The sequence below is a fragment of the Accipiter gentilis genome, chromosome Z (genome assembly GCF_929443795.1).
Source record: "Accipiter gentilis chromosome Z, bAccGen1.1, whole genome shotgun sequence".
NCBI classification, from domain to species: domain Eukaryota; kingdom Metazoa; phylum Chordata; class Aves; order Accipitriformes; family Accipitridae; genus Astur; species Astur gentilis.
In genome coordinates, this window is record NC_064919.1 from 88,194,733 (window position 1) to 88,207,127 (window position 12,395).

The following is a 12,395-nucleotide window of genomic DNA, read 5'->3' on the forward strand; positions in this document are numbered from 1 at the left end:
CGGTATTTTTGCACTTGGAATGTCCTTGGTTATTTACCGCAGTAGCCACAGCAGAGAAGCCTTCAGCCATGAATTAAGCGCAGCTCGTTTCTCCAACCTCGATAATAAACCGCAAAATGTACCTTGCATTTTAAACTCTTCCTCCAGATATCACAGGCGAGGAAAACCTGAAGCGGTGGCTCGTGTCGGAGGGAAAACAATTCGGGAATAGCCTCTCAAATAACACAACTCGTACTAAAAATTCAGGCGCTGCAGCCCAAGGACTGGCAATGAAGGGGTTAACAGACATATGCTGTATAATTAGGAGATGCATTAATGATTATGAATAGTAAATGACTTGGTGCAAGGAAAAAATCTAGTCAAAAGGGACATGCACCTATCTTACATGTTTATTAGAAACTGTATATAACTAGAGGATTCTGCTATTAAGAATCCTGCATTATTGGTGTAAATACTTCCAAGGGTACATCAAATTGTAATCTTTCATACGACATCCATCAAACCAGGCTGGAGATTTTGACAAACATTAAACACAGTAAGGAGGCAATTATGTATGCATGATTTAATCTGCAACTAATTAATATGCAAATTTATTCATATGTTAGTTACTAAATTAAAAATGCAAAGAAGCCCTTATGGTGATTCTCAAAATTTTGCACAAACAGAACATTTAAAATATAAGAAAAAATGAAGTTTTTTGGAAACCTGCGGCATACTTTAAATCTTTGGAAACCTGTTGCACGGAGATGGTTCAAAAATATTTACTTAAATACCGGAGAATGATAAAAGGTGCGTTAATTTTATGTCAGAACGTGGTGGCAGAAAGGTTAAACACAAATCTCTGGAAGTCTTAGGAGATGTGCACTAATTATCAAACAAACTGTATTCTAGACCGAACTCCCACAGCCTGCAAAAAAATTCCAGCTCGGCACAAACCGGTCATCTCTCTGGCATTTTGCTCCATTTGTGGACGCGCGTGTGCCGAATCCAAGTCTCTTTTAGCACCGGCCGATACCCCCACACCCTCACTCTGCACCGGGAAGCACTCCGACGGTCAGTGACACAAAACCCCACGCTCAGTTTTCACCCGAGTAGGTTTTATGTTTAAGAAATCTTCCGGAAAGATTGAAAAGAAGAGGTGTGAGGGAACTAATCGGGTGAAGGCGGACAGAAACTGCCTCTACTTCTTTTCCAGATGCATCTTCAAACAAAAACAAGGATGCAAACAAGAAGCAGACATTTAGCGTATTTCCTGGAGAATTGCTACAGCTATTAGTCGAAATAGTTGCTATCTCCTAGTAGGTAAGTAAAGAACAATAATTAAGTATATATTATGCCATTGTTTGCATTTTGAAGGTATCTGTTAAGGCACACGTTTCACGTGCCAGAATTTCCTTGCAGTCGTGTTTCCAGGGAGAGTTCCGTCATATTCTGAGCTCTGTACGTGGCTCTGAGACTAAGCTGGAACAGCCAGCGTAGCCAAAAAACGAGGCACAGGTCGAAGACAGAGGAAAGCACAGCCAGTACTTCCAGGCCGTTTCCCGGCCCGGTGAACTCTCACCGTTTCCTTCTTCTTTTTTTTTTTTAACTCCAAAAACCCAAAGGCCGCCAGCCCCGCCGCGGGCCAGCGCCAGAAGAGGCTGTCGGCACCCGCTGCTCCGGTTCGGCCACGCCGGCGGCAGCGCGCCCGCGGCCCCTCGCCCGGACCGCCGTCCCCGGGAGCTCCGGCGTGAGCCCCCGGGGTGCCGGGCGTCCCAGGGGGGTCCCACCCGGGGGACGGGACCCCGAGGGACCCTGGAGGCCGACGCGGGTCCTCGCGGGAGCCGCTTCGTCCACCCGCCCGGTGGGACGGCGCGTAGCCCTGCCGCCCTGGTGAGGTCGGTCCTTACGGAAGGGGTGAGCCCTTCCTCAATTTCCATCAGAACGCTCGCACGAGCACTTCCTCCCTCCATGGGTCATGGATGCAGAGCGCTTTTAGGATCAGGAAAGAGCATCCAAAGATCACATTCACTCAATTTAAGGGGAAAAAGTCTAGACCGGAACGGAAAACGGCAGGCAGATCGCTTTGAAAATACGAACCGGCTTGGCTGTACGTATTTAAATCTACTTTGTTGTGCCTCGATAGGTGATTCTCGATTTTTGTTTAGGCCAGAACCAAATGTAAGGCTTTTAAAAGCTTAAACGTACACATTTATGCATTCATTACACAGTGTTAAATCTAATTTGTTCTTTTTACTGTCACAGGAAGCACATGTTTAAAGCAATCTGTTTCCTCATATGAATGCTTTCCTGTCTGTTTGAAAAAAATTGCAACACACTTTACCCCAAGTAACCAAGAGGTGATCATAAATATCCCTAAATAGCATTAAACAGATATGAAAGACATTAACACTTCCAGAATGCCAAAGTAGTATTAAAAAAAATTCTAACAGATGCTCCTAGGTCAAAAAGTGAAATGTGTGTTTCCTGAAAAAACACTCTCATCAGAATCATAAATGAACTGTGAGCGGAGAAATGAGGTGTTGCAGAGCAAACGAGAGGATCTTTTTGGTTAAGGACTCTCGCACACTATTGACAAAGTGTGGTTGCAATAAAAGAGCCAAAATTAAAGGCGAGTTTGCTGAAAGCCAATATCCTTTGTACTCCACCAGGTGGCAATGACAACAAGGGAGGGCTGCCGGCTCCGGACCTGCCCCAGCCCGGTCCCGGTCCCGGCCCAGTGCCCACCACACCGGGAAGGGCTGGCTCCGCCAAACTGGACTCGGACCAAGCGATTTAACTTTGCCTTGTCACTTCGTGGCTTGCCTTTGGCAGGCAAAAGATGTTCTCATCTGGAAACGCAGTGAGATCGTCTGTAATACGCAAACCTAGCTCAAAAAACCCAAGTTACCGCAGCCCCTCGCGCTCCGGAGCGGGGCCACGCGCGCCCCGGCTCGGGGGTCTCGCCGCGGTGCCGGGTGATGCCGTAACACACGACGGCTACCGACGGCGCGGGTCTTCGAGGCGCCAAAAATATTCAAGTCTAGTATTTGCTAGAAAAGCGGCAAATACGGGAGCCTTTGAGCCTTTTCTCATTGATGGCGTAGCGAGAGGATGGCATCGGTGAAACGCCCGTCGCCGAGCCGTCCGCGCCCTTCAACGTTGCGGGTGGGTGGGCGCTGGGTCCGGGAGGGCTCCCGTGCCCGTGGCCCGCTGCCCACCCCCGGGAACCACCCCGGGCACCTGCGTGCGCCTTCGCAGAGCCAGAGATTAAACCCGGCTGCGTTACATCTGTACGCATTAAATATGCAGCGCCGACAAACGTGAGCGTGTAACATCTCAGAGCATCGGCACGGCTGAAAGGAGCCCTCCCAGGACTTGAGAAAAGGGTGTTCTTGCGGTCTTTCCAGGGATTTCCAGCAGGAGAGTGGGTGACCGCAGCCCAGCAGAAGCTCGGTGGGGAGAGCAAACAGGGCAGGACGGCCCATCCCGTTCTCCTGGAGGTGCCCGTGGGGCTGAAGCTTTGGCGAGCAGAACGCAATGCGCATTTACGGGTCTAAAACCGCGCCGGGGCCGCTGCGGTGTCCCCTCCGCTCGGGCGCTGACTTTGACCGCTTGTTTGGCCTGTCGAAAGGCGCTGTGTGCCATTGAAAATAAAATAACAATAAAAAAACAACCAGCCATTGTAGGCCTCCTAGGTTTTGTGCCAAGAAACTGTCAGGGGAGCTTTGCTATGCATTTAACAACGTTAATAGTTATTGGAGCTCTTTATGCAATTTTTTTTCTATATTTTCGCTATGTTGATTTTTTTTGCTCATTTACCGCTTCAGTGTAAAGGCAAAAAATACTTCAGAGCAAAAATTCATGTCCCTTTGATAAAATACAGAGACTGTGTTAACAAATGCACTCCAGTCAGAGTGCAAGCTTATCAATCTTGACGGAGTATCTTCAACTTCCATAGATAACTTCGTCATTAACGTCCTGCTCTCCCCTCTGCACACTGCATCACGCTCCCCACCCTGACCCCACGTCCAATCCGTTCTGAAACGGAAGAGAAACTTAAAGCAAATGAGATCAAATAAATAAATCCCCAGCCCCAGAAGCCACCCTTTCCTAAAACCACATTGGAAAGGCCTGAGACAAGACAGGATTTAAATGCTTATATCTTAAATGCTGCACTGTGCTAATCGGAGATGTGAAGGCGCTGCACTGCTTGTAATGAATACTATCTACAGATAATATTTATAGTAAAGCTACGAAATCAAATTGCTGCACAGAGAAATTTTTTTTTTAACTTTAAATGCCTTTTCCTAACAATTATCCTCAAGTTCAAACAGAAAAATTAAGTGCTGAGTTTTGCACTTGTGAAACTCGGCTTACTTCCCAAATGAAAAAAGAATTCCAAATTACACAGCTATACAAAGAAAATGATTGAAGGCGGGACATGAAATCGCCATGTATTTTTACATTTATTTGCTGAATAAAATGCATTTTCTGACCGATCCTTGGAGAAGGGAGTAAACAGGCAGCCGAGATGCGGGGCTCAGCGGGGCGCAGGCAGGACCGGCTCCCCGGCCAGGGCTGCAGCAGCTCCTCCAGCTGCAGAGTCACCGCTGGCAAAACCGCACATCGCTGGTTTTCCTTTTGTTCTACCGGGAACCTTCCAGTACCGACGCTCAGCGTACGCAAGTAGATAGATTGATGAAAAGTTTAAATCAAGAATGTGCGTCAAGTTTGGAGGGGACAAAAGAGATCAGGCTTAGGCACGCGGGGCACGTTTCATCCCAAAGAACAAACCAAAGTCCCCGTGAGCAGGGTCTGCTCCTCGGGCACCGGCACCATCCTAGCTGCGCAGAGGAATAAACGCTGCGCTGCCTAAAAAGCCATTTTTAAAGCACTACCTTAAAAATACCACCGAGTATCTACTGTGTCTCGTTTTGCCCTTTTTGCAGGCACTCAGAAATCATCTGGATTTGTTGGCCAAAACCTTGAGTCCATGAAGACTGAGTGCCTTCTGCACTACCTCCAGTACTCTGAAGAGGGAGTCTCTGCTCAAGCTAAACAAAAAACCCCCACTAATCCCACACCTCTGCTACCAGCTGCTAAGAATGGGCCAGAACTATTCAGTACTGGATTGTATTTTTTTGGGAGTCCAAAACAGTTGAACATTTAGACATGTGTGAATTTTGCAGTACGGGTTTTACCTCTAAATATAATGTACGGCCAAGGCCTAAGAAAAACACACGTTGGACCATCCCTTTCTAATTGCTTTTTCATGTTGAAGATATCCCCTGCAATTCATTAAAAATTAAGCCATTTTAATCTGTATTTCCTCTACCTTTTATCTGTTTTAAAAGAACACCGCCACAGCATTTTGTCTGCAAAATGACTCCGTAGTCCTTCAGGAGGGACTTCAGGTACGATTTGCAATAGACGGTCTTTTAACCGATCACCTCACCGCTGTACAGTAGATTTTATCATTTCCTTGGTTTGACTTCATTTGCTCTGTGCTAAAGCTGCATTTCCAAATTTATTTATTTACTTTAAAGCAAAAAGCAGAGCTTTGCTCTAACTGAAAAAAAAAGCAAAAAAGCTGCGTGGACTTTAATCAGGTTCTAATTTTAATATGGAAAAACCCCAAATCGTAATGCAGTATGATTTACACGGCTGGCCAGAAGGGTGAGGAGGGATGTTAGCCAGGCTGCTTCCCCTGGGGCCACCGGATGAAGAGGATCTTGTCAGCCCGATAACGCGGCGAGCGAGCGTGCGCCAGCCCCATCCCTGGTGGGAGCCCCGGGCAGCGCCCCGGGAAGACGGAATGGGACTTCGGGAGAACGTACGGGCTGCTGGGAGGCAGCAGGAAGCCAAGTACCCTACTGCAAGCGCGCTGCAGTGCATTACGTGGGTCCAGTCTCACCTCTGCGAGCTCTCAGACCTCAGAAGTCACCGAATTATACTAAAGCAGTATGATAAAATTATAAAATCAGTTCCTCTATCCCCTCCTCCATCCAGCTCCTACCTCGCTCCCTCTCACTTGGCGCAGTTGTTAGCCGGGTCCCAGTGAGCTGCCTCCGAGTTTTCACCCCCATTTTACCCTGCCGTCCTTGGATGCCTATCGCCAAGACGGTCAGTTCTGTCCCAAGGAGGCTTCGCCCCGTGTCGCTGGTCCCCAGAGACCCCCAGACTGGGATCCCCCCACCAGGCAGGCGCCGCACCGCTGCCCCAGTGCCGTTGGCAGCTGGAGTGCTCCGGCACGTCTCCGGTGGGTGGGTGACAACCCACAACCCACTGCTGAACCCCGGGAAGCTCCAAAGCACCCAACAGGTCCAGTGTAGAGAAACATCCCCAAAGACACTGGCAGCAATGACGACCACGGCATCCCAGGACTGGCCGATTTTCCGTTATGGCAGGTGGCACAGGGAAAGACGGGGACGTTGTATTTGTTTTGGAAAACTCCCATTTAAGTTGGATGTTTGAAGGGAAATTCGTACGGTTGTGCTTTTTTCACTTGAGGTAGGAAGTCTGCAAAGCCTGCACAAAAAGCACAAGCAGTGCTTCCTCACCTCCCAGCAAAATTATCAAGGCTTCTCCCATGGAAATCAGAATAAAGCTGTGGAAAAACTCCAGGTGGCATCTCAGTAGTATTTCTCTTTTCTTGATTTTTGGAACCAAGCAGGTGTTTCCTTAGGATGTACAACTGAGTCATACATTTCCTTATCTGTCTGGCTAGCAAGGTCAGAGCTGGTGCGCTTGTAAATACACACAACAGCAAGTGCAGATAGATGTCTCCAGTCTAAGAGGGGACACCTTAAATGAAGATGAAGAAAGAGGCTCTTGCCATTAAAACTGAGGCTCGGGAGATTTTACCTGCTGCTTTGTCAACAAAATCAATTCATTTTTCAGTTCCTTTCTTCTCTTTTAACACAACTGAGATGACATTTGACTTCTCCCGCTCCTTATTCTGGCCGTAACATCTTCCCCACAAGAACTCTCTCAGGATCTACATTTAAAACAACGTGCCACGACCGTCCAGGCTGTGATGGCAATCCTGCTCCTTGGTGCAGCCCAGCTCCTACTGCCAGACCCGGTTCCTTCACCCCGAGCCCACTCGCATTTATTTGACGAACAAAGGGCGAAGTGCGTGCGGTGGGCAGAGATGAAGCCCCTGGCAGAGGAGGGAGCCGAGCCCCAAGCCCCCTTCCCAAGCAGGAGGTCTCCTGTCTTTCCCAAGGGCTCCTACAGACACAGCTTCCAAGGAGATGGTTCAACCTGAGGAGCCATCAGCTCCTCCTCTCTCCTCCATTTTTAAGCCTTTTATTTATGTTAAAGCTGTTGGTTCTCTTAAGAGTGAATTAACCTTGGAAACCAGAAAGACGTGACCGTGGCTGCTGGCTGAAGCCACGGTCTCTGCTGCACGGAACAGCTACGCCAGGGCCAGGCCAGGGCTGCTTTTACATGGCTTTTACGTGGCCAGACCACGGCTTTTACATGGCCAGACCACGGCTTTTACATGGCCAGACCACAGCTTTTACATGGCCAGACCATGGCTTTTGCTCTCTCCATTTCACTGCAGCCGGTCCCGGGGGTGGGCGATGCTCAGGGACATTCACCTCTGCTCAAGGAGACATGAAGAACCAAGCATGCGGTGGAACACCTCCGTGGGGGGTCCCAGCAGGGGACCGCCAGGAAAGCCACCCTTCGGGGAAGCCCGGACCTCCCAAACATCACCCTCGCTGCTGCCCCCCCAGTGGCCAGCACGCAGGATTCAGGGAATACAGCTCAATACAGCTGGAGGTACACTGTGAAACAAGGACCGCATCATCGCCTGCTCAGGGTTTACTATCAGCAGGGTGCAAGCTGAAGTAACTCCGCCACCAGCCTCCCGTTTCGCTAGACACCGCCTGGACCTCTTACTATAATGCGACCCCCCCACCCTTAAAGCGTCCCCCAACCAGCTCTGCACCCGCGCTGCTGTGCGGCGGTGGCAACGGAGCCACGGCAGCAAAACCTGTGGGTTTGTGATTGCGACTTCTCTCCAGACCGTGGGGTTACCTCACTGAGCTCCTTTAGGTGCTCCTGCGGCAGACGAAGCAGGCTGCAGAGCCTGTTCCCACGAGGCTGTTCAACTGTGGGTTGAGCATGGGGACAAGCCCACAGCTCACGCCAGCACCTCCAACTCCGCACCGAGCAGCACTGGCCCACAGAGCAGGGCGTTTCTGATCCTCCCTGGGAAGGGGCTGCATTTATCGGCAAGGGTTGAGAGCCTGAACACCTCTCTCCAGGGGCAGCGCAGGATGTGGGATTTCAGCTTGGGTTACAGCTCCCAGGTCTGCCATAAACGGGGATCGGACAACTGCAACCATCCACTCTTCCGTGGAGCTAAGGGAGCGGGAGGCCTTGGTGCCGTTGTAAATGAAAAGGGTGTCCACGGAGAAGGAAAATGGAAATTAATATATTGTGCCACAACGACTGTACTCGATAGCATGTCTACTAGATGTCTACCAAAAGAAAAAGCAGTGGTGATGGAAGAAATGCATGAGCTGAGCAATTTATTACATCCAGGCACGCTACTGGAAAGCTCGGCCACAAAGAATAGCAACTTGAGATGCAGAAAGGCTGCAGACGGCCCTTGCTGGGCTCACGCACCCATCCTCATTCTCAGAGGGGAAAAGCCTGCCTTGGCCACGCAAGGGGCTCAAAGGCAACGTCACCACTTGTGCTCCTCTGAGCTGCTCCCGCCTCAGTCTCGGTAAGCCCTCCTTCTGCTGAAGCGCGCAATCCTGCTCCAAGAAAGCCAATGAAGCACTCGTACCGTGCATCATAAGCTCTCTGTGAGGGCTTCATTTCTGAGCTTTCTTTTTGTCCTCAATACATTGCTTGGCATTACAGGTGCTACCTGTTGGAAATCAACACCTGGGTGGACACCACTTTCCTGAAGGCGGACTGCCTGAAGTCAGAATGATACAAGTCCCTGTAAAAACACCCCGCAAACATCACCTCTACAACCTAAGTCCTTCCCTCTCTGCTCACTTTTGCCCCCAAAGACTTCCCATTCCATACCCGGTCCTTCACAGACGCTTCCAACTGTACATACCAGCACAGCTTGCTCATTCCTATCCCTTACTGGTCAAGATAAGAGAGGCAGAAAATGTCACATCACTTGGCAAACACTTAATGTAAAAGGTCAGATGTGATTAAACCATCAGCAGCCAAAATGGATGAAGGCTTCAGGTTAAAGACTAAAAGAACAGCAAAGCCTTAGGATGAAGTTGAGGGTGAGGAGACGATCGTACAGAGGAGCCACCCGGATCGCACCATGCACCAGCCTGGGTACAAAACATTACCGTGTCATAGCCCAGTAAAGGCATGTGGGCGCTCGAACAAGGAAATCAAGTTTTAACAGAAAAAATCTCGTTCTTCCCCATATAGTCATGCCTGTATCTCATCTCCAGTTGGCTCAATCCAAAATACCCTGACCCTCACTGCACAGCTCGAGTGGGAGCAGAGCTCCCCAGGCTCTTGACCGAAGGCAGCAACTCCAGTCTGGAATGGTCCCAGTAAAACCCCTTGCCCCAGCGAGACTATATAGGGTCTGCAGGTCCAAGGAAGTACGTCACGTTCCATCATATCATGGACAGGAGCCCAGGATATGGCGAGGCCGCGCGTGCCCTGGGAGCAGGCAGAGCCGGGGGGGACCCGGCCCCCCACTCCGCTGCCTGCAACGGCAGATGACGCTGGGTGGGCAGACACGTTCGGGTTACGACACCCGAAATTAGCGTGAACTCCTGAAACCCCAGAGGCGGGAGAAGCTCCACGCGGGAGGCTGCGAGCACGCCGGGCAAAGCCAATCCCAACCCGCGCCACGACAGAGCCCCCCGAGCCCCCGCGGCGGTCGGGAGGGCACCAGGGCTGGGCTGGTGGGGGACACAGCCCGCCCCGACCCCCATCTTCGTTCAGGCCAAGCTGCTGGAGTTCAGCGCTCCGGTTCCAGCTCAGCTCCGCGTCTGTCTCCAGTTCCTCACCGCTGTGACGAGCTGCGGCTGAGACCGGCCGCAGGGCTCCAGCGCGGGCAGGGCGGTCGCAGCCTGCCCGGGGGTGCACCGCCCCCCGCTCCCCGAGGGTCTCGCCTGCCCCGCTCCCCAGGCGGTTCCAACCTGCGCTGGCTTTTAAACGCTGATTGTTTCCACAGCTCAATTTACTTTGTTTTCCAAACTTGTAGCCATTTCTTATAATAAAGGGGAGCTGATACAACATATTTATTACCATTTATCATTGAAATTTTTGTAGGACTACTTATGAATTAATCAACAATTACTGCTTGCACAAACGCTGCTGCATTAATCTCCATATCCACTGCATAAATCACATTGAGAACAAGTTAATATACATATTTTAAGAGAAATACAGCTATATTTCCACCCTATCACCTAAGTATATTATCATCTAGTTAGTCAACTTATAAATGCATATACTTCATTCAGCATCATAAATCCTGGCAGTTCAGTGGGACACAATCCATAACCTAAATACAATCCGACCTTTTGTAAGATATTTGTTCTGTTTGAGACACCTAGGTGCTCCTTCTAAAGCAGTATTATTCCAAATGAAATGTATGATTCGTGATACATGAAGACAACAAGACGCAAATAGCTATCAGTCTGATCACTTAAAAAAGGCCGTATCTCCTTCAGAACCATACTATTCTTGTATTCGCATTACTGGACTTGTATTTTAATTTACTTATTCCTGGAAGATAGAGCTGTGGGTGACTAAAATACTCGAGAATACCGTTTTATATTTTATTTCCTAATAAATTGTACAGCTCATTGAAATAATTTGAAGTATTTAAAGTGCATATTCTACTTTGAGATAATTTCACTTAAAAACAAAAACACCGTTAAAATAGTTGAGAGTCCTGAGCTGTAGAAGTTATTTCCATTCTGTACAACAACTGTATTCACAAAAAACTAAAGGAAGCGCACATTTGAGCCTAATCTGCGACAAACACGAATTGCCTTTCATTCTTTCGAAGCAAGGAGCAATCCATAAAAAACTTTTGCAGCAGTTATAAACCCCCGCGCACTGACATTTCCAACAGAAACGCTGCCACTCTTCCCCGCGCAGGGAGGGCAGATCGCAGGTACCATTTTACTGGAAGCACCTTTTATAACACGGATGCAAAAATCTCCCTGCAAACGTCCCGAGATGGTCACCCGTCTACAGGGCAGTATTTCAAAACATAAAAACCGCAGGGTTGGGGGGGGTCGTTTTTTTTTTTTCCCCTGCAAATGACTACACAAAAGCCCGGCACAATTCCTGAGCTATCACAACTAGCTGCCGAAGTCGCTGCCGGCGGGTGCCGGGAGCGGGCAGAACGGGGCGCCGCGTCCTGCCGCGCGGTGCCTCGCAGCGCGCCGCTGGCTCTGCGTTACCCCTACTAGGCGCAGCCTTGCCTGCGACTGTAAAGAGCTGGGAGGGATATATCATGTGAAGTTGTCAGAAAAACTATTAAAAGCTAAAGTTTCATCTAAATTAAATCCACCTCTAACTTCAAGCATAATAGTACTCGTAAAAACCTTTGGGGAGGATATTAGCTATTGCTGTAAAGGAGTCCAATGAAAAGCCAAACCAAAAAACACATAGTGAAATAAATTTAAAAGACACGTGTGGGAACTTATTTTTAATTAAAAAAAAATAGTATTATTACTTCACTGGCAACTTGCATTTGAGAATTTCCATATTTCAGCAACTTAGAAGAAAGACTTATGTTTGCATTTGTTTAACGTTATAAAGATTACGACAATCCGTGCGATTAAATTAGGATGCTCGTACGTGTTTTTCTCTTTCAGATTAAAATTGTATTATTTATAAAGTGACCGGTAATGAAACGACCGTCTAGCACAGTCACTGCAATAACTGAAGCTTTAGAAGTATGCTAGTTTGCAAACTGCAAATTTACGTGGATTTATGGCAAAAACATAAAACCCATCTGAGATTAACATGCCAATTTGTTATATATTCCGCAAGATTGATTGCCACTCAGCTCCTCCTAATAACCAGATTTAGAGATAAAACAAATAGAGTTATCAGGTATGAAAGGGAAGCTCTCCCCTCTTGAGTGATTTGTTTTCCGTTTGCAGATATCGATACGAAAATATGTATTATGTATTTTTAAAGCAATGGCAGAGAAAAAATTGGGATAAAAATACTAGGATAAAATGCACTCCTTAGGCATACTACTCTTCATGCTGTATTTACTGAAATGTCGTGCAATTTCTTTTAAAACCGCTATTTTCTACATGTTGTAATGGATTTAAAAGTAAATGCTCTCAAAAGATGTAATGCACCTTGGTACAGCTTTTTCAGGACAAAAACCAGAACGCCTTTACACAAAGATGAAAAAATGAAAACTAACA

General features: G+C 48.4%; 1 protein-coding gene across 13 annotated transcripts in view; it reads right to left on the reverse strand.

Annotated features, from left to right (window-relative positions):
* TCF4 (transcription factor 4) overlaps positions 1–12,395 on the reverse strand; it is a 245,647-nt gene that overhangs the window by 84,030 nt on the left and 149,222 nt on the right. The gene's annotated exons all lie outside the window — the stretch shown is intronic.